Below are 23,401 nucleotides of genomic sequence, written 5' to 3'. Positions count from 1 at the left end.
AATATTTGGACTTAGAAATGCTGGATGTCTGTACATCCACATGCCTTTCCTTTAATCTTGTTATACACTGTATCTGTCAATTTTCATGGTTTTTGTGATGTGTTAATCAATAGAACTAACAATTCAAAGTAAATAAATACTATATCAACAAAAGAAGAGATATATGGTGAAATGTAACTAATGCACCAGCATATAACACAAATCCAATAAACAAGTTAAAGGTCTTTAAAAATTTCATAATGTTCTAATGATATTCACAAAAATGAACCCATGGGATAAACAAAATTTGATAAACCATGAAAACTGATACCAACAAAAAATAGGGCATTAATGGAACATAAAATGGTATCCAACAACGTAATGATAAAACAAGAGGCTACCAGGAGCCTGAATCTCTCACCTTGTTAAATTTTGTCTTTCAAGGGCAATAAATTTAACAAGGAGATGTCCAACAATTTTGACTCGAGAAGACTTTGGTAGGACTTATCATTTCATCAATTGTAAGCTTCTTTCTATCTAATATAGTTTTCAAGATATTGGCAGAAAAATGTAGAAAAAAAACATAATTTTTCACCTTTCAAGGGTAATAACTCTTAAAAGGAGTTGTCTGACAACTTTGATACCTTTGAGACTATTTGAGGCGTTTTAATAAGGATCATTTTAGTATCTGAAAGAATTTGGCTAAACCTAATGATTTTGGCGATATAATATGCAAAAACTACTGTGGTACCCCTATGTTCCATTTTTAGTTACACTTGCCATGATCTTCAACGGATCAAAAATCCCTACATCAGTTCTATGCAGGATACTCCAAGGAACATTCATGCCAAGTTTGGTTCCAATTGGTCAAGTAGTGTCAGAGCAGAAGATTTTTGAAAGAAATATCATTAAAAATATCCAAAAAAATGTTGAAAAGGGGCAATAACTCCAATATAGCTTATGGTCTCACTAACCACTTCAAACGTTTCCATTACTTTACATGTTAGAAAAGTAATTTTCAAAGTTTCACTGTAAATTCCCAGGACAAATGACATGTTAAAGTTGCATACCGTTGCGAAGCTTGGAAAATAAGGCTTCCAAAATCATTATGCTAATGGTAGGATGATTGTAGAAATTCTTCACAAAATTTACTTGAATAAATAATACTCAAAATCCACATTTTTACCTATTCTACTAACTGACAGCATGGAGGCAAGTTACTCACATATATAAACGATTTTCATACACTTTTGTAGTTAATTACATATATGATTTTAAAGTACACATTCTCAGCTTTATTTTGACTATTTTTAATCATAATACACACAGATAATGCACTTACAATGCATATGTCTAGGTTTAGTGTGTCTTTTTGGTACTACATAGGGGGGTGGCCATTTGACACGGAAGTGGTTAGTGAGATTAACAGATTAAAATAATAGATAGATCTCATCATGCTGAACACATTTCCATGTCAAAATGTGGCTAAATCCAACAGTTTTGGAGATATATGCAAAAAACTACTGTCTAACCCTTATGTCTTATTTTTAGTAATGGCGGCCATATTTTTTGATGGATAAAAATTCCCCACGTCAGTTCTATGCAGGATACCTCAAGAAACATTAATACCTGGGTTTGGTCCAGGTCAGCTAAAAAGGGGGTTGGCAAAATTTCAAACTGGCCCAAATTGAAAGAGTACATTTGGAGTTAGCTGAATATACAGTTAATGTGTATATTTCATGGTTATAAACAACTGTGCAAATTCTTAAAAAAATAATTGATTCATTTTCAAGTTATCAAATGGAAACCATTGGGGGACAGACAGACAGGTATAAAGTTTTTCTCTGTATTTATCTCCTATCAAAAATTAAGATTCCAATTACTGGAAATACAGTGATTTTTTTTCTTTGACAATAGCCTAGATTAACATTATAAATAATTCAAAATGTGTTGATATGCCCAATGCGAGACAAGATTTTGTTAGCAAGACAACCTGAGGGTAGAGATGTCTACAATAGTGTAAACAGTCACAATGATCATTGATGGCTATTAATTAGTGGCTAATTAGTACTAATTGATAAGAACGATCATCTAACTGGTCAACAAGTAAACTGTCTTGCTAAATCAATAGATCTATGTAGATTGATAAATGTTCCATCTGGTATATAAAATAGCACTCCTCTGTGGTGAAGGAGATAGCCTTGGTGGCAATATATTTTATTAGGTTTTCTAAAAGACATGTTTCAATTCTACACTGGACTTTCTCCCGAGACAAAAATCTACATGTGAATCCTTCAGAGGTTACAGGGAAGACTAGGATCTTATGACTGAGAACAATAAGACCATTGAAATTAAAAGCTATAAGAGAATATTTCAGTGTGCTTACTGATAAAGAATCAATTATAAACTTTTGCTAAAGACAAACCTAGTCAGTCTTTCAGCCGAAAATTTTCACACAGTACTCTAGGAATTGAGAAATTTACTGCCTTCCACAAGACAGTTCGGCATACCATTTGAATTAGATAACATAAAGCCTGACAAATCTACAAATGTAACCATTTAACAGGCTATGGGTTACGAGAAAACAGGAATAGACTAATTATTTTTAAAATTCAATCATTTTCTTCGTTACAACGAAATTGGAAAGAATAATCTGAAATAAAGGGAAATAACAAAACTACCAAAGTGATAAAATCTAGGCAATGGTCAAATATAATAGTCAAAATGAAAGTCTGTATAACAAATGACAATATCTAGGTAAAAACTGGAAAGTTGGAAATCACCACAACAAGTTGTGACTTGGTACAGGCATTTCCAATAGGAGTGGTGAGTTAAACCAGCTTAAATTGGTTAAATGAAATGACTTTGTGTAAGTTATAGAGGATTTAAAAGCCCTTAAATCAGTGAGAGATCAAATACCTGATCCATCCTCCCAGTTTTTAATGGAGTCCGAGTTGCTCATTTGCTTTTTTTACTTTGTATGTATTTTAGTTACTTTGTGTTCTTTGTTGTGTATGTCTGTTTTCCATGTCTGGTCTTTGTCCCTGGATTACATTCTTTTGATAACCGATATAACCTTGGTTCCCTTGATTACTCTTTTAATCCAAGGGGTATTTTGTTCTTTACTTCAGCTACCTATTCTTGCATTTTCAATACATATAATAATTTCATCTACAGCAAAATTTAACTATTGAGAGCAGATCTAGAGTTGTCTAAGCTAATGTAGGCCAAATTAATTGGCAAATATCAAAATTCAAAACTGGAGCTTAATAGTGACAGGTTATAGCTGGTATACTGTCTAATTGAAAAATCACAATACCAGCTTAGCCTCTTAAAATCTTGGATCTGTATCATACCACTAGTCCTTAAAATGTAATAATCAAGCATGTAAAGGATAAGTACATAATTAAATAAATTAGGCCAAATCATGCCTCTGTCTGCATGACATAATTTTTAGCAGGTTCTGAGCATTAACGTGATGCTGGGTTAATAACCAGAAACAAATGATGGAATCTTCTTTCAATAACATCAAACAGATTTACAATCAAATCTAACATCCAAATTCATTATTTTTTGTCATGCCCAGGTCTTTTAACAATACAACCATACTACAATGTATATTCTACCATAAAGTTTAAATAATGCTAATCTAAAAAAAAATATGGGTTCATGAATATTTAAATTTGATGAGATTCAGACAAACTTGTTAAGATTTCAACTAAATTTCAAAGGGAGTGAGGCCAGTTTGCCTGCATTGCCTAGAGAAGGTTGAAAAAAAGAGAATCTCACAGCATGATATGTCTACTCCTTTTTTGGAGTTTAAGTACTAGTCCACATAAAATTCGGACACTGCCAATGGCAAAGTGATTCATGGTCAAGAAAAACCCATCAAACAAACGATGCTTTTTTAGTCTACATATGCTATACTTTCACATAACAGCAACCTTTTCTGCATTCAGATTGGCACTTTTTAGAAAATCATACATTTATCTCCCACTGAAAGCAACCAAATCAAGCCAAATCAAGAACGATAACTCTTGCAAAGTGCAAATTTCATGCACAATCTATATCATTTTTATCTCAAAAGCGCAACAAATGAAAAACTAAGACTGGTTTATAGACTGATACTTAAAAGTTCATGAACTCAAATACAAAATATGAAGTAAATACACTTTATGTAACAAAGACAAAAATTACAAAAAAAAAAATGTTAAAACCTATCTGAATGTTTATATGTCTTGTAAAATTTACTAACAAAGGACAGACAGTGGTATAATATACTAGATAAAAGTCACTTAAAAGATGGGCATATAAAAATACGTTAAATAAGAATGAGAGGCTAATTTATTTAAGGACTAAAAGTTGGCCAAATAAATATAGAAGCATCAGCAGTGGGATGATTCAAATATGTCAAAATCCCAAAACATGGTCTAACGTGAACAAATAAAAAAGAGACTATCTAAATACAAAATGTAGCAAACCAAATAAAAAATAATAAGTTTAAGACAGAAGATAAGGAAAACAAAATGTCACACAAAAAATCTAAAGCACAAGCAGTATGAACTGCCACAAAAAAAACCTGGAGTGACAAATCCTGACCAGATAAATTAAACCTAAACACATGACCCATTCCACATGTCCAGACAAAGAAATCAGCTTTGCCAATGTAAAGTCAAAGATCCCCTATTATCTCTGATAAGTAGAATAATCAACAAGCTGTTCACAACAAATTAACAGGATGATAAAATCACTTGCAATATCAGGCCTGACAGTTTTATACAGCAATAATTCTCATTCCAGGAAAGGATCCAGAATTTTAGGTTTTAAACTTTTTTTCTTTTTTTTTTTTGGAGGGGGGGTGTAAATAAAATTAATACTGAGAGTAACAAGGCAAAAAAAGTAAAGGGGTTTAAATTTTTATAAATAAATAAACTTCAAGTGCCAAAAGGTGTTCATGTTTTGTTTAACAATTTTAGAGAATGGGTGTATGGTTAATGTGAGCCCTATGAATCTGAACTTAAATATCTTTTTATTCATAATTTAGATTTCATCAAAAGACTACAGATACTGCTGACATCTAATAGTAAAGTTAACCTAGTTCTATAGGCCATTCTGAGATAGATAGATTCTTTTATTCAACAGCATAATTTGCCTTACTGCTTACATGATAAAAATAAAATTACACACTTTGATCAAATCATCATATTGGAACCTCTTTTTTGAACAGCTTATAGAAAAGATTTCCAGCCACAATATAGCATGAACAATATTCTAATTACAAAGCCATGTTCTAACATCAATTTATTCCCTACAGACTTGTTTTACACATCAATACAGATTGTGTCAAATGAATAAAACCTATATCTTCATTACTAACTCTTTAATAACATATCTGCTATTAGTGACTTCTTTTGACTTGCAACAAAAACTTTGCAAGACAGCATTCTGATCACATACCAAACTATACAATGATTTTAAAGATAGTTAAAGATTTCTATCAAAAACTATCTTTTCAGGCTCTAAACTTTCACAAGATTGTTTACAGATAGATCATTTGTTCGTGAAAGGTCAATAAATCATTGCACCAAAGCACACAATATCAACACCCACACACACACACCCTTTTCCAGTATTTAATAGCAACATATAAAATGCTTCACATGGCACAGCTTGGAATTACAGCAAAGATTAAGTGATAAATGGTAGAGATAAGTATGGAAAAACACTCATACTTAATCTCTGACCATAATGAAGGAGGTCAAAGAACTTTAAAATTCACAAATTAGATGAAGAAACAGCAATTTATACAAAGATGAAGAAAATGCTTATTTCTTGCCCTCTCTGCCCTTAGAACTTAAATGGTAAGAGCATATCCCTTAAAACCTAAAAGGTAAGAGCATATCCCTTTAAATCTAAAAGTTAAGAGCATATCCCTTCAAACCTAAAAGGTAAGAGCATATCCCTTAAAACCTAAAAGGTAAGAGCATATCCCTTTAAACCTAAAAGTTAAGAGCATATCCCTTTAAAATTGATCAAAACCTAAAAGGTAAGAGCATATCCCTTTAAACATTTGTGATATAGAATCTTATAGCACAGTTTAATGGGGACATGTTTGTCTTCTTCTTCTTGTCGTTCGCCATTACACTTGAATGCCAGTCTCCTCAACAAATCTGGCCGTCTTCTGAAGGTCTTCCACAGGTCCATACAGTTTCTCTGTAATGGGGGTTGGTTTATTCCATATCTTCTCTCTCTGTGCCTGGTGTAACTTGCACATCTGCAGAAAGTGTTCTGTATTCTGCTCTGCTTGTATTACGGAGAGGGCATCTGTTAGGAATACTACTTGCATATTTTCTACACTTTCCTTGATGTAATTTGCCGCATGGATGAGTGCTGCTTCTTCAGCCTTGTAGTTGGAGCAATGTAATCCTGTTGATATTGCCATTGACTGTTGTACTCCATTTGGGTATTCTATGTAGATACTGGCCCCTCCTCTTGTTGTCGCATTTGTGGCTGAACCGTCTGTGTAAACTCTTCCCCACAATTCTGATGGATACTCTTCTTTCAGCATGCTCATTGTTACGGTTTTTCTGACGACGTTTGATTGTTCATCTTTGGCACTAAGTAACTGAACTGTTGTCTGAATGGTTACATTGTCCTCCGTCTATGCATACAGTTTGTCATTCATTTCAAAATCTATAGGTTTGACATGCTTAGGTAGATGTTCTTGGTGTTTTCTTTGCAATGCTCTTGTTTCTAGAGTGAAGCTGGATCTTTTGAGTCTGCCTGAGGATAGTTGTTTCAGTCTCTCATTCATTGGGTGGTTTGGTAAGCATTGATATTTGATGGCCTGTATCATAAATATTCATTCTCTTCTCTTACTTAATAGTTGTATGTTTGTAATTTCCTCCATACTAGCAATAGGTGTTGATTTCATGGCTCCTGTGATGATGCGGAGTGCCTGATTCTGTACTTTATCTAGAGTCTAATGGAGAGACTTAGCTGCTCTCATCCAAGCAATAGAGCCATATTCTAGATTCTACATTTCATTCGTAGACAGATTTCAAAACTTTCTCATTAGCACCCCAGTTTGTACCAGCATGTTTTCTCATCATGTTTAGTTTTCATCTGGCTTTGGCTTCTGCTGTCATTATATGCTGTTTCAATGTAAGTCTTTTATCGAAGGTTACACCAATGTATGTTTGCTGATCTTCCATTGTGATATGGATGTCATCCATGGTCAGTTTGATAGATTGGGTTTTAGGTGAGAGTGTAAAGAAGGTTGCTGTTGTTTTCTCTCTATTGATGGTAACACACCACTCATTGGCCCATTTGACTACCATATCTAATGCGGTTTGTCTCCTGTACCTTGCAGTAGTTGCATACTCTTCAGAGCACCAAAGGACAAGATCATCTGAATAGAGTGCTGATTGTACACCATTTGGTAGCTCTGGAACTAGGTCATTCATATAGAGTATGAAGAGAGTTGGTGGCAATACTCCTCCCTGTGGTACACCCTGTTTTAGAAGTATTTTTCCGCCATGCTTCCCATCTATGAGTACTCTTGCCCTTCTATTGTACAGATATGAGTTGGTCCATTTGTACATTCTTCCACTTACTCCAAATCTAAGAAGTTTCACAAGCTTTGTCAAATGCTCTCTTATGATCTACAAAGATAGCTAGCATTACTTTCTTTGATTGAAACGCATCCTCGACTACTTGAGATAGATGTGTTGTCTGATCTGTGCTCTTGTACGGTCTAAAACCAGCTTGTTCATGACCAAGAATGTTCTCCGATTCCAAGTAAGTCTGTAGGCACTTGTTGATTATACGCTCCATTAATTTGCAGCAACTGCTTGTTAGGCTAATTGGGTGGTAGCTTGAGGCTTTCGACTTGTTCTTTCCCCTCTTCAGTATTGGCATCATTATGGCTTCTTTCCAACATTGAGGGACTTGACCTTGTCTCCAGCTCAGGTTGAGAATTTCTAGCAAAGTTGTTAATGCTAATGTACCAAGGTGTTGAAGCATTTCTTTGGTGATGTTATCTGGACCTGGTGTCGTTTACATTTTCATTTTTCTCATGGCTGCCTTCATCTCAAACATGGTGATATCTCTCTGCATAAGTTCATGTGTTGGCACCTTTGATCTTTCTCTCAATTCAGTTCTTACTTCTTTCTACATGTTTGTGATATAGAATCTAGTAGCACAGTTTAATGGAGACAGGTTTGTGATATAGAATCTAGTAGCACAGTTTAATGGAGATACATTTGTGATAAAGAATCTAGTAGCATAGTTCAATGGAGACACGTTTGTAATATAGAATCTGGCAGCACAGTTAAATGGAGACATGTGTGTGATATAGAATCTAGTGCCACAGTTTAATGGAAACACATTTGTGATATAGAATCTATTAGCACAGTTTAATGGAGACACGTTTGTGATATAGAATCTAGTAGCACAGTTTAATGGAGACACATTTGTGATACAGACTTTAGTAGCACAGTTTAATGGAGACACGTTTGTACTATAGAATCTAGTAGCACAGTTTAATGGAGAAACATTTGTGATACAGAATTTAGTAGCACAGTTTAATGGAGACATGTTTGTACTATAGAATCTAGTAGCACAGTTTAATATAGACACTTAATTCCTTCACATCAATGGTCCTAACCATTAATATTAAATCCCAGTCTGATTTTGTGGTATGGAACCTTGTAATACAATTTCCAACCCCTAATAAATTAATGTGTGTAGGTCTCAATCCCTTACATCACTCCCAGTAATGTTTGAGATATAGAACATTATGGTACAATATCATAGAGAGCCATATACTTATACTGGGACTTAAATTATATAGTTAAATTTTTAATGAACAATTGAAAACAATTCATTGTCAAACCATTACCAGCATATCAGGATATAGACTGATTTGTGACTTACCCTATCAACAGCCTTAAAAGTATTCCTTAGAAGTACGTGCCTCCAAAGCCTAGCCATGGTGTTGTGAAATTACAAGTTTCTAGACACGAGACAATGCAATGCTAAGGGTAATTACAATATGATAATCATATCATATATACAAATGTGATAAGTGGAGGTCACTTTCAAAAATAGCTCAACATTAAAACATGTGTATACCACATCCAAAACCTGTGTAAACCATATCCAAAACCTGTGTAAACCTAAATTTCAAACTGTATATATTAAAACTACATGATTTGGCCAACCATTGTTGGTCCAGTTTCATGGAATTCAAAGTATACAAATAAATCTTACAAGTTTCATTCAAGTCTGAATAGTAGTTTGAGAGAAGAAGATTTTTGAAATAATGACATCAAAAGTAGCCAAAAACGGAGTTATCTGCCCTTAAAATGTTCATTTTCAGTGCATTTCAATGAAATTAAAACTCAATTTACCAACATGATATGGAAAATCTTCTCCTTTCAAAGTGGTGGGTTTTTTTTCATACCATGTTTCACCCACTGTCTGATTCTTATAGAGACTGACACTTAATTGGTGAACAGAATGATCAGTTCTGACCTCTGAACTCTCTACCAATAATTAATGGATTGCATTGCAATTACCTGTCATGAACATTCTTAAAAACAAATTTGACAGTGATTGTTTCATGTCAAGGACAGACTTAAAAGTAGAAACTAATGAAACATTTTGTACAAAATCATCTAAAGCTCATGAAATTAGAATAGTGGGTGTTTTGAAGGAGGATTTAATCTTTCTTAATGATAATTACATTTTATTGTAAAGAGAAAAATCACGGTATTTCAAATAGCATACTTTTGTACATTTTAGCCTACACACCAATAAAACCTGAGTGTATTGGGAAATATATGGTGTAAAATAGACCTGATTTAATCCATATATTGTCTGTCTAGCATTGTATGGGGAAAAATATAAACTGGAGAAAAAATTAAGCATGATTTATGTATCATATTGTTTTGCTTGTTAATATGAATCAATATCATGTGACCAAATAACCAAGTTTATCATGACATCAGTACTTACAAGTAATAAGTACACTTATTTTAGAAATGCTTACCATAAACACTCACATCAGCAAAATTATTTTAAATGCACGAATTACACCCAACAAAAAAAAAAAATTATTAAACTTTCTTGCCTCACTTTGCTCAGCAATGATTTTTTGTTACCGTTTTAAGTAAATCCATCAGATAGTATTATATATCACATGAAAGGCAACGTGTACTTTAAAAGAATCTAAATCCATCCAATAACTGAAAACATTTGTTAACTCTCGAGAAAAAATACTAATGGCCCATTGGATAAAAGAAAATTCTGTCAGTTATCAACACAAATTTTGTTTATGATATTTTCACAAATTGCATTTTTCTTCTAAAAGATATAGATCTAAAACAACTTGCATAAGCTGACAAAAAGTGCAATGTTTATGTAATAAAGATAATTATTCTGAAAGTGATGAAAGTGATTTCTAATTAGAGCAAATGCTTTTATAATTAATTGAGAAAAAAGTGATGCAGAAGAAAGATGAACTTATATTTAAGAAAATTCAAAATTGCCAATGTTGGCAATCAGGACTACATCAACAGAACATTTATCATCACAGTATCGTCAAGATACATTTATCCTACAGAAGATACATAGGGGTTTGTTATGTCCTTCATAAATATATGACCTTGACGCCAAGGTTATAGGACGTTCATTTTAGATCTCCGTACATACCTCTGTTATCTGTTATTGTTACCCTTAACAAAGAGAGAGCTTTCAACCAGTCCTTCATTTTTGCAATGAAAATGTCTTTAAATCATCTTCAAAAAACCTATACATACATACTGTTTTTAAAGAGGCATGAATTTAAAGAAAAAATCTGTTAAGAAGAGCAGAATTTGATAAAAATTAAAAAACAAAAAAAAAAACTCATAAAACTGTGGTGGCAAGTAGAATTAGAGGCTTTTTTTCTAGCAAGTACTTTTAATGGCCCTAAAAATTATTTAAGTAATGATCATAGGTTTGCAGTGTTAAAAAACAGCTGATAATGTCAAATAAGTGTTACATAATGTTATTCTTGTGGTGTCCTATACCAAGGGATAACAAGCCATATAGCAATATTTGGATGGATGGATTGAGAGACAGATGAACTGACAAATGAATAGATGTATGGATAAAAACAGGAGTAAATTGGCCCACAGAAGATATTCAAGGAAGCATAGAATAATAAATACTATAAACCTATTGCTTACTTTCAGCAAAACATCATTAAAAAACATGTACACTTTGATCTTAGACTGAAAGATCATCTACTACTTGTTGCTTAGCTTATTGATTGGAAGAGACAGTACAATGGGAACCAGATGTTCTGAACAGGAAACCAGATTCTTCATCCATGTGGTAGCAATAAAAGGTGTAAAATAGAAAAGACTAATCGCTCTGATTAACTGTGGATGCCTCAGCTGATCTTTTACAGCAAGGCTTGCCATATGCCTGAGTTTGACGATGAAATATCTGACTAGAAAGTGATGATGTCTGTAAGAAAAAAATTGTCAATGTCTGTAGGAGAGAAACTGACAATGTCTACATTGAGGAAAAAGACAATGTAACTGACAATATCTGTAGGGAGTAACTGTGAGACATTAATAAAGGAGAAAATTTTGAAAGGAGAAATTGTAGATATCTGGGACAAACTGTAGACAGTTTTAAGGGCTCATTGGCTTGCTTATTTTTAGAATCATGGAGAACATAATTATTCAATTCAAAGCAAATCCAACCATCTTAAGAAATAAAGTACCCGTATAATGTAAATTGTTATATTTTGGTTATACATTGTGTCCCAAAAAGTGTTGACAGACAGACATTGAATAGACAAACCTGTTAAAACTGAACCTCTTCCATACTGGGGATTTTGTGACCTTTAAAAAGCTGATTCAGATGCATGAACATCAACAAAGTGATTGCACCAAATTCCAGGTACAATGTTTTGACTAAGATCCCTTAAGATTAAATAATCTCATTCTAAATTCAGGAAATTAGATTGGGCTTAATGCAAAGAAGCCTTAATTACCTTCCAGACATATTCTTACTTAAATTCTGTAATTATTTGGTGAAATGTGATTAAATTTTCTGCAGAAATCGATGTTGGTTAAACTATACAAATAATTAGCTGAAAAAAACCAGCAAAGAGGCGTTCATATTTATCAATTATTTCCTAAACTCTGGACAAGGAAGAGCAGCATTCCTATTCAAGTAGAAAATCTTACTTTAGAGTCACGAGGAGGCTATTTTGGTATAGGAACAGACTGACATACATAAATAGTCAAAATGATCTGCAAATTCAAGACATTGGGCAATAAGAAGAAGGATTTTCAAGTCATGTCTTAGCCAAATTCGTAAAAAACTAAGTATCACATTTCATATAAGTACAATTACAGTAACTTGGGTCGTTCTACTTAAGTTTGAATGGATTGAAAAACTGTTCAGCATTTTTAAGTTGATTGTGTGGATTGCCAAAAGGACACTGGTATACTACAATGTAGACATTAAAAAGTTAGAGTGTTAGTAGATACAATATATACCATGACCTTGACCTGATCTCCTCTATTTTATACCTAATCAGTATTACTATTTCTTACTTACTAGAAAAACACTGAACAAATCAAGCTCCTTAAAGGGACTCCTCCCCATTCAAGTAACCGTCACATCCAAATAACTGTGTGGTCAAAACACCCCTCCCCATCCAAGTAACCGTATGGTTAAAACACCCCTCCCCATCCAAGTAACCATATAGTCAAAACACCCCTCCCCATCCAAATAACTGTGTGGTCAAAACACCCCTCTCCATCCAAATAACTATGTGGTCAAAACACCCTCCCCATCCAAATAACAGTGTGGTCAAAACACCCCTGCCCATCCAAGTAACCCTATGGTCAAAACACCCCTCCCGATCTAAATAACTGTGTGGTCAAAACACCCCTCCCCATCAAAGTAACCCTATGGTCAAAATACCCTCCCCATCCAAATAACTGTGTGGTCAAAACACCCCTCCCCATCCAAATAACTGTATGGTCAAAACACCCTCCCCATCCAAATAACTGTGTGGTCAAATCATCTCTCCCCATTCAAGTAACTGTATGGTCAAAACACCCTCCCCATCAAAATAACTGTGGTCAAAACATCCCTCCCCATCCAAGTAACCCTATGGTCAAAACACCCCTCCCAATCCAAGTAACCCTATTGTCAAAACACCCCTCCCAATCCAAGTAACCGTATGGTTAAAATACCCCTCCCCATCCAAAAAACCATATGGTCAAAACACCCTCCCCATCCAAGTAAACGTATAGTCAAAATACCCCTCCCCATCCAAAAAAAAATGGTCAAAACACCCTCCCCATCCAAGTAACCGTACGGTCAAAATAATCCTCTCCATCAAGTAACCGTATGGTTAAAATACTCCTCCCCATCCAAGTAACTGTATGGTCAAATACTCAGCCCCATCCAAGTAACTGTATGGTCAAAATATAAACACAGTCAAAAGACAGGATATTGACGTAATTTCAGTAAGGAATTCTACAATGTAGCAAACCTATATAAAGTCTTCATCAAAATATCAAAAAGCTGTGATACGTAGTAATGTAATGCAAAAGTTGTGTATAGCTGAACAGACACCATGCTCACTAAATACATGTACCTTCCAAATGTTAAGGGTATAAAAAATTTCCTGATATTTAGGAAGCAGCACATTCATAACTGCCAAGATTTATGCAAAAACTCGTAACAGTACATTCAACAGCAAAGCCCACTGTTAGAACAATTGGCTTTCTGTTAATCGACAATTTAATTTTTACAACATCAAAGCAACCATATCAATGTAATTTTATTTCCTACACTGATGAAAGTAGATACAACCACTAAATGACATCATGCTATAGGACCAAAAATACTTCCATCAATGTAATCGGTGTACCTTTACTGAAAGTCTGTTGTATTGTCTAAAGATAGATGATTTATTGTGTTTTGTCTGCTGATCTATAGACAGATAATGGTTTAGACATTGTCTTGTATCCTAAAATGGCCCATAGCATGCATGTTCATCTAGATCATACATCAGATTTACAGTAAAACAATGCACCTAGCGAACTTTCATGGAAGTAAAGATGCCAATTGGTTCATCTGACCACAGTGATACCTTTCTTGTGAAATAATATACATTTCAAAGATTAATTTGATATGTTCAAATGTGGATCCAAAGAATACCTTTCTAGTGAAATAATCTGCCTTTTAGAAGGTTAATTTGAAATGTTCAAGGTGGATCCAAATTGGGAAGGGGGCAAGGGGGACAGTCCTTTTATGCTCAATTTATATGGTTGATTATATTAGTAAAACTTGAATTCCTCCATTAGACCATTCAGCCACCTCCCCCTTTTTAGAATAACTGGGTCCTTCACTGATGTGCTCTAGCAAACATCAGCACATGCACATTAACATCCCTTCTACACTAGTTAGATTCAGCCTATAAATAAACTCCTAGGATATTACTATTTTAATTTCTGGTTTTCCATTATCCTTTACTACTGAGAAAACCAAAGGCAAACACAGAGTAAGGGTGTCATGTTTGTATACCAATTTCTGGTAGCGTCATTAGCCATTTATATTGAGAAACAAAACCCTGAGTAAAGAAATCATATTAAAACAGTAATTTCTGGTAATGCCACAAGATATTAAGAAAGTTAAACCAGAGACAAACATGGACTGTAAAAATATTGTTTGTATACCAATTTCTGGTAGTGCCATTATCCATTAATATGAAGAAACCCAATGACAAAACTTGAGTAAGGAAGTCATGTTTGTGTAGCATTCATCATAATAGAGTTGTCATAATTCTATCACGTCTACTGACCCTGGGAGAAGTTCATTCTTATAAACAGCATAATACACAAAACATTACATGGTGTTTGATCCCACGACTAATGAATAAAATGATTTCTCTCAGGATTAATAGAGAAAACCATTCATCTCATTTTCTGGCCATCTCTGGGAAATGTATTTGTAGAGTATAAATAACATGAAGTAATGTTTGCTAATCATATTAGAAATACAAGAAAGTGTTAATCAAGATACAGTGAGGGTAATCATAGACTGTCAATGACCTTAGATATGGCAAATAAATAAAGCTATACTGTAAACTCGAAAATCTTGCCTCAGTTTTCAGGGTCAAGTTCAGAAATATTAAATCTTGAACTCTGGAATACTCAGATGTTAGATTGGATAGATTACTGTGTGTCAAAAACAGAGAAATCAAACAATCTGAACTGAGAAAAATAGATTTAACAATAAAGAAGGATAAACCATAACTCAAACAATTACAAAGAATGACAGGCAATATATTCATATAATTTTGCTATTTCATTGAAGCACAATTACACTTGTTAAAAATCCATTTAGAAATATATATTCCACCAAACTTAAAGTCCTTAGAATAATGTTGCTATGAGAGAGAATATTATTCTTCCCAGGTATATACTACAATGTATAGGGAAAAAAAGACAGAGACAGAATCATGTGAGAATAAAAATAATGAAAATTAACCAACAGGTAATACAAGTAAATCAACAGTTAGCACAAGTAAATCAACAGGTAACACAAATTAACTAACAGGTAGCAAAAATTAATCACCAACAGGTAGCACAAGTTAACCAACAGGTAGCACATGTTAAAAAACAGGTAGCGTAATTTAACCAACAATAGGTAACACAAGTTAACCAACAGATAGCTCAAGTTAACCACCAACAGGTAGCACAAGTTGACCACCAACAAGTAACACAAGCTGAACAACAGAAAACACAAATTAACAAACACGTAGCACAAGTTAACCAACAGGTAACACCAACTGAACAACAGATAACAAAAATAAACTAACAGGTAGCAAAAATTAATCACCAACAGGTAGCACATGTTAAAAAACAGGTAGCGTGATTTAACCAGCAATAGGTAACACAAGTTAACCAACAGATAGCTCAAATTTACCACCAACAGGTAGCACAAGTTGACCACCAACAAGTAACACAAGCTGAACAACAGAAAACACAAATTAACAAACAGGTAGCAAAAGTTAACCACCAACAGGTAGCACAAGTTAACCAATAGGTAGTACATGTTTAACAACAGGTAGCACAATTTACCAACAATAGGTAAAACAAATTAACCAAAAGGTAGCTCAAGTTAACCAAAAGTTAATTTGCAATAGATCAAGTGAATGTGCTGACAGTCTTCTTTTATTCCAAACCAAGTATCAAATTTACAATTTCCAATATTAGCTGTCTGAAATAATAATTGAGAAGCAAACCTCAATACTGAGGAAATGGGGTTACTAATTACAAGATTCCAATATTTGAAGGTTTTTCAAGAATTTTTGTCAAACTTTGTAATTTTGTGTTTTGGATTTGAACATATCATTAGTGCATTTTCAACAATTTACAATGATAACTTCATGAAGCCAACACCTTGACAACCATGCAGTTTCTCACAAAACAAAAGCATTTTTATAAGTAAAAAAGAAATCCATTAAATTTTAAAACCCTACAAAAACAAGGGCAATAAAACATTGTGTTTAAAATATACTTCAGTAACCTTGACCTTTGAAAAATGACCTTAAACAAGCTCCTAGATTTGCCTAAATACATTGCCAGTATGTACAAAATCTGATTAAAATCTATTGAAGGATGTTTAATCTTGGAATGACAAATGTTTTAAGAAAAGACAGGTGGATTAGCATTACTGTATCTCTTTGGTAAGGATAAGATACATTTGACCCTATCATTAAAATCATAATTTTATGGTACTGTTTTAATGTATGATGTATTTAATAGTTTTTCCACTCTGTTATATTTTGTTTTAAATTTTGCAGCCAGCAAAGATTAAATATGAAGAATGATAAAGATGTTCTGATTCCTTGAGTACTATAGCTAACCTTATTACATGTACTCAATTTATTTCGAAGTATATTTATCAAACAGCCACTAGCCAACATAGACTTTCCTAGTAGATTCAAAGTAGACAAGGTTACAAATCATTGTTAAATGGAGATTTAGACAACCAGTTACTAAATATAAGGAATCTAAGTGCAGGACTGATTGGCATTAATGTACAAAAAATAAATAGTCATGGGTCAGGCCATGCCAAGATAGTTTTTAGATTCTTATTCCAATCCACTCCTTCAAAATAAAACAGGCAGATCCTTCTTTCAATTTTCAATTATGAATAACATGAATTAAAAGCTTTGTTGATGTGAAATTAATTGTATGCAAAGAGGTAATTTACAATGAAAGTGTAAAACTGGTATTTGGTGGATGACTGTCTCATTGGTTATCATACCACATCTCCCATTTTATATATTTAACTATTTACTGGTACCAAAAAAACACATAATCCATATGCTCAGCCTTAGATTGTAAAAATCATCTCACTTTACATTCTAACAGATATTCATGTTGTTAATCCTGAACTTATAATACTCAATTTTTCATTTCACTGCGACAAAAGTTTTTGAAACTGATGAAGTTGTGTTTTGGAAAATATTGATTTTTCATAAAAGTTGAAATTTCTGTTGGGACATGACATGAAAAATTCCAATAAAATACCATAAATATTTGATGCTCATTTTGTTATATGCAGTAAATATTACATTTCAAATTTGATTGATTATTTCATTTTATTTGTACAAATTACTTCAACAGTTTAACAACTGTAAACAAAACCAAAAAAAATATAAATAAATGGCAAAAAAAATTCTTTTGTCAAGGATGCATTTTTTTCTATTTCCCGATTTTATTATGAGAAAATGTAGTAATACAGATTCTACTTCAGTCATGAGTGGTCAAATTAAGATTTCTTACATTCACACTTATAAGCAAGGTTTTTATCATTTTTTTCTCCAAGTACAAATAACTTTGAAATTTCCTCCTAAAAAAATACCATGTCAGCATAATAAGACTTATCTCCTTGTGACCATCATATAGTGTTTACATATCATAATTGGTTTGATTTGCTCATGTTTGTAACTATGTTTCGGAAGGGAATTTTTATATAACTGAGAAATTACTGCATCAAGGTTTTCAATATCACAAGCTCATAAAAACATTGTTGTTAGATCTTACATGCAGGGACTGAATGGAACAATTGATAGGTCTAATTTTAATTAGATTGGCAAGTATCTGTTCAACTATTACCAGGTAGCTTGTATTAAATACCAGTGCGTTATACAAGTAGAGCGCACCCTTGATCATATAAATAATCATGAATGCTCCAATTCTAGACTAGTTCCTGGAAGAAGTACAAGCCATATCTAAAAAAAAAGTTACTATATATTATAAGACACGAGTGTCTTACTAAAATAGCTAGTCCTCTTACTATTACTAACTACAGCTAAATCTTTCATACTGTAACAACATCAAGTTCCAAAAATAAAATGAAATAAATCATGAGTCACATGTCAGTGAATTAAAAATAGCATAATCATGCACGTACAGGAAGAAGAGAACCACAAATATCGAAAAGAAACAAGACACGAATGTTTTATACGTCATAATCATGATCTTAGCCTAAAATAGTACTATACTATAGCATTGGAATTAGCATTTCAAACTTGTAATATGAATAATAAAGTTGGATTTGGCCAAGAGGTATGGGGAAGTGGAAACTGGCATATTGAAAATAAAAATATAGCTATATAAAGAATCATAACCTTCACAAACACAAAAATCTATGAATCTGCAGAAAAACACATCCCTGTTCCTGATATTGCAAAATTTAAAATGAAACTTTTCAAACCAAAATCTACATAACAAAACTGGCATATTAGCTGACATTTTCATCCAAGCGGGATTGTGGTCTCTGACATATTCACCATACCTATTCTCATTATATAATAGATTATATCAATGACCTCACAATCTATAATAGATGTGTATAGAACAAAGATTAAACCAAGAAATGATCTTCATAACATAAATACATTGCATTACCATACATTTTGGTCTAAAGTAGCAAAGCCATGTGATTAATGGAGATTAGCTTTTTGTATGAAATTAATCATCATTATTAGTACAATGGCCCCAAATAATGGCATATATATCTTTAAATACAATCTAAGCAGTTTCAAATTTTGGAAATAACTTGGTCCTATCAGCTATAGATATAATTTTTCAGCTAGCTGGACCTGCATGAATGGACAATGTTGACCATTGTTCTCTTTCACCCTTAATTTAGGGAGCATTTCAAAGAGGTTTGGTTTCATATTTTAATCCTCTTTTTGAACTGAACGATTGATTGATTGGTTATGTTTTAATATTGTTCTATGCCAGATATTTCATGTATTTCAGGTCGAGAGCAATCCATTCACCCACCTGATTTGTATCAGTTCAACTTGATGAGCCAGATTTCAATGGGGTTTTGTTTATAATCCTCTTTTATAGCTGGTCATCTTTATTTTTCCTTGTAGAGATTTCACTTCTTGGATTTTTACCATAACTATTTGTCCAAACTTTGATTTTAAACTTGACCCCTAAACTAAAATGGATGCTTCATTTATCAACCTATCAAAAATGTTATACAAATGACTATATAAAGTCATCACAGATGTATAACACATACAATATAAACTAACATGACCATTTATGTATATTACAGCTGTAGCCCTGATCAGATTAGCTAACAGATACAAATCATGATAAATATAATTTACAAAGTCATTACTTGTTCGCTGAAAAGTTCTCTAATTTCCTAGAGATCAACCAGGGTTAATTCAATGGCATGAGATTGGCAACAAAGTAAATAGAATGATAGGAGTCAATAGAATGGGAGTTATTTCTAAGATACTGTCCACAGCTTACTAAGACTACAATTCTTTATGGTATATTTTCGTATGTACCATTGTACATAATTTTTTGCCTTCTACATCCACATGAACAGCAACAAAAATACTTATTAAACAGTTTTTGAAGTGAATGAGATTAATAGACTATAATGATGACTTGTATAAAAAGACTGTACCTTACATCTTCAGATAATACAAGGAGACATAAGATTTTCTTCCTTTTTTTTTGGAGGGGGATGGGAATCTAAAGAATATTTTAACTGGCATTACCATGGCTATTTTTTTAAGATAATAAAACTACCCTCTTATTTCATCCATTTCTTTTAAAATAGGACTCCCTGAAAACACATGCTGACTATGACATTCAAACTCAGTACAGATTGTCTACTGCAGTGTACAATTAATCTTTTCAAGAACAGGCATTACTACACAGCAAATGGACCAGACAGATATTCCTCCTAGATTTGTAACAATTGAAGACAGCAGTTGACATAACTCTTCATTAACATAAGTTTACATTACAACAAATCTATTGGAGATGTTACCACAGTCACGAGGCTTCCACAGAGGTAGAAAATCCTACATAAAAAATATATAATCTGTACAAGAGTACCAAGAAAAAAGTGCTACTAAATCACTGCTGCAGTGCATGTATACAGGATTTTTTACTCATGTTCAGTTATATTCATTTGTCTAATGAAGTACTGGTCAACACAGGAAACATGCAGAGGGTGTCTCAATTGTTTAGTCCTATTAATTTGCCTGATGATGTAGAAATTCACCCAAGAATTGAGCAAATGGTGGCAAGACCATTCTTGTAAATTTTCTAAATAGCATAAATGCATCTATAATATCATAAGTGGTTTGATAACCGATAAAAGTAACACAAGAATTTGGGAAAGAGGTGAAAAGAAAAATATTTGTTTTCACAGTGACCTGTAGTGACAAAAAATAGTGAGACAATTTAAAAAAAAAAAAAGAGACTGCAAAAAAACTATTTCGACTAACTTCAGTTTTACTAACCTTCAAACAAGATATTGTTTGAATTTGGAATTAAGAAAATGACCAAAAATAAATTTGTAAAACTAACCCATACTAAGGGGGTTAGTCATGCTGGCATTCATGGAAACTTACTACCCCTCCACCCCCCCCCCCTTAGTCATGATTGCATATGACTAACCCCCTTAGTAGGGGTAAGTTTAATAAATATTTTTTTACTTATTTTCTTAAATTTAAAATAATTCCAAATTCAAATAATACTTTGTTCTAGATACAACTCTTTTTGGTATCAAAAGTAACTTTAGGAACAATCGAGTTGTTTTATTCAGTTGACCAAAAATTTCAAAGTATCACATTTATCATTACATGCATGGTTCTTAAATGTATCTATACTTAAAAGTTTGTCAATTATATCAAAGCTACGTAAAGTGCTAAGTCTTAAATTGTTGACAAATTTAGTAAAATAAAAACTTTCTATTGACAACTATTCATAACTATACAGCAGCAATTCTTTATTGTATGTTCCCAGAATTTTAATGAATAAATTAACTGCATGGTCAGCTATTCATTCAATTGCACCTTCCAAGGTTAATTCTAAACATTAGATTATTTGTCCTTCTTCTGAAAAAATTTATATATACAGTGAAGACTGTCTAAACCCAACCACTTTTGACTCAAAAATTGGTTTAAGTTAGACAGATGTTTGGTTCAAAATACAATCAAATTTATATAAGGAGGTAGACCAAAGGCAAGGGACACCACTCTTAAAAATCATTGGAATGTTTGTATTCAGGCTCTTTATATCAATCTCACGTAAGCATCAATGTAACTTGGATTGATTTCATTCTGTTTCAAATGAAAGCTTAAAAGGCTTTGGTATAATTGAATATGGTATAAACATATCACTGATTTCAATAATCATGTTCCTTACCCTACGTCAACCTTCTTAAGGGAGTTTAAAAGTGTCTGGTTAAGACTGGTTTTCCAATTATTCATAGTTGAGTAGGTTGTAAAACAAACAGTTTAATTGTGACACGTAGTGTCAACTTGAATGAGATTTGCCCAAACTTTAAAAGGTAAAAAGAAAATTTGCAGAAATTCAGCTCAAGCCTAAGTGGTCTGACTGTGTGAACTACACATCAGCAATTAATTATTCTTCCATTACATTTACTTTAAGAGTCTATTAACTTTTTCTCTGACCAACTTGACTTTTCAATGTAATCAATTTATAGACACATGAAGTTGCGATAGTTGTTGCGCTGAGTATACCCCTTTGACATTGGACAGCAACCAAACTCACTAACAACAAAAAGCCACTTGAAAAATCTGAAATAGTCAATCCCCTTGGGAGTCAAGGCAATTGCTACTTAACTCAGACAGATGGATAGAAATACAGATGGACAGACAGACAAGGTGATTCCAACTTTGAGTGGGGATATGAATAAAAAAAAATTCTAATTTTCCTTAAAGCATATCTAGGAAGTTTATACACATTAATATTGTTATTAAAAATTAAGTATCAGTTTACTTAAATTAAGAACTTTCACCTGCAAAGGTTAATAAAAAATAAAATAAATACCAATGAAATCAATTGTAAAAATATACATATTAAAATTAAGGGCCACAAAGACAACAAAAACAGGTAGTATAAAAGATGATAGAAAAGCATGTTTCAATAGATGTTAAATCACAGAAAATTCCTTGTATGGAGTCTCGTAATAGACATAATGACTTAGTTTTGCATCTTAACGACCTTCGATGCCAGCAGAAGAATAAAGCATTCTCTTTTCATCATAATAAAATTCTGGCATTTTCTGCATGGAAGCACAGAATTATGTAAATATGATATTTAGTATACACAGTTGACCAGATGCCCTTTTCCTACACTTTGTGATGGTACTGGAAGAATAATTTGACACATTTGTCGTAATTTTACAACTTATATTTGAATAATCTTCTACAGAAATATCAGGAGTTCATGATGCATAATCAATGCAACTCCACTATTTAACAATGGTGTAATGGAGTTTGTGCAGAGAAATTAGATCTACTCGGTAAATAAATCTATCTCTGTATTGAATGAATAATTTCTATATAAAAGCAAAGACATGGTACTTTCATATAAAACATCATTAAGTGGCCATATTAAAGTATGAGATATGCCTATCCTCAAATATTTAGCATTAAACAAAATTTGAATAGTATTGGCTTAATACTTGTTGAGTTACAGATTACACATTTGGCAAGTAGTTACCCTCTATTTTTGATCAACTGAATGGAAAGACAGATGGACAGATAGAATTAAGCAACTACTAGAACTGTTTTCACTGTTGGTGACTGTGGTTAAAAGTTTTAAACTTAGAGAAACAGTTTTTACACTATGACACATAGATATCATAGTTCTGCACTATCAATAGTTGAATGAAATTCCATGGCCTAACTTATGGCTTACTACAGCTGAATATGCTATCTTCTATTATTCTTTACTGGGTAAAAATAAAAAAAATCATATTCTAACAGCTTATTAAACAAGCCTAATTTATTTACAGAATACTATAAGATATT

General features: G+C 32.9%; 1 protein-coding gene across 1 annotated transcript in view; it reads right to left on the bottom strand.

The window, feature by feature from the left end:
* Window positions 1-23,401, bottom strand: part of LOC148609979 (uncharacterized) — a 163,968-nt gene that overhangs the window by 45,379 nt on the left and 95,188 nt on the right. The window lies entirely within an intron of this gene.

The sequence above is a fragment of the Perna viridis genome, chromosome 8, assembly GCF_037379345.1.
Source record: "Perna viridis isolate PV_CMFRI_1.1 ecotype Kerala chromosome 8, ASM3737934v1, whole genome shotgun sequence".
NCBI lineage: Eukaryota > Metazoa > Mollusca > Bivalvia > Mytilida > Mytilidae > Perna > Perna viridis.
Note: the sequence above shows the minus strand (reverse complement) of the source record. Positions and strands in the feature narration are given on the sequence as shown.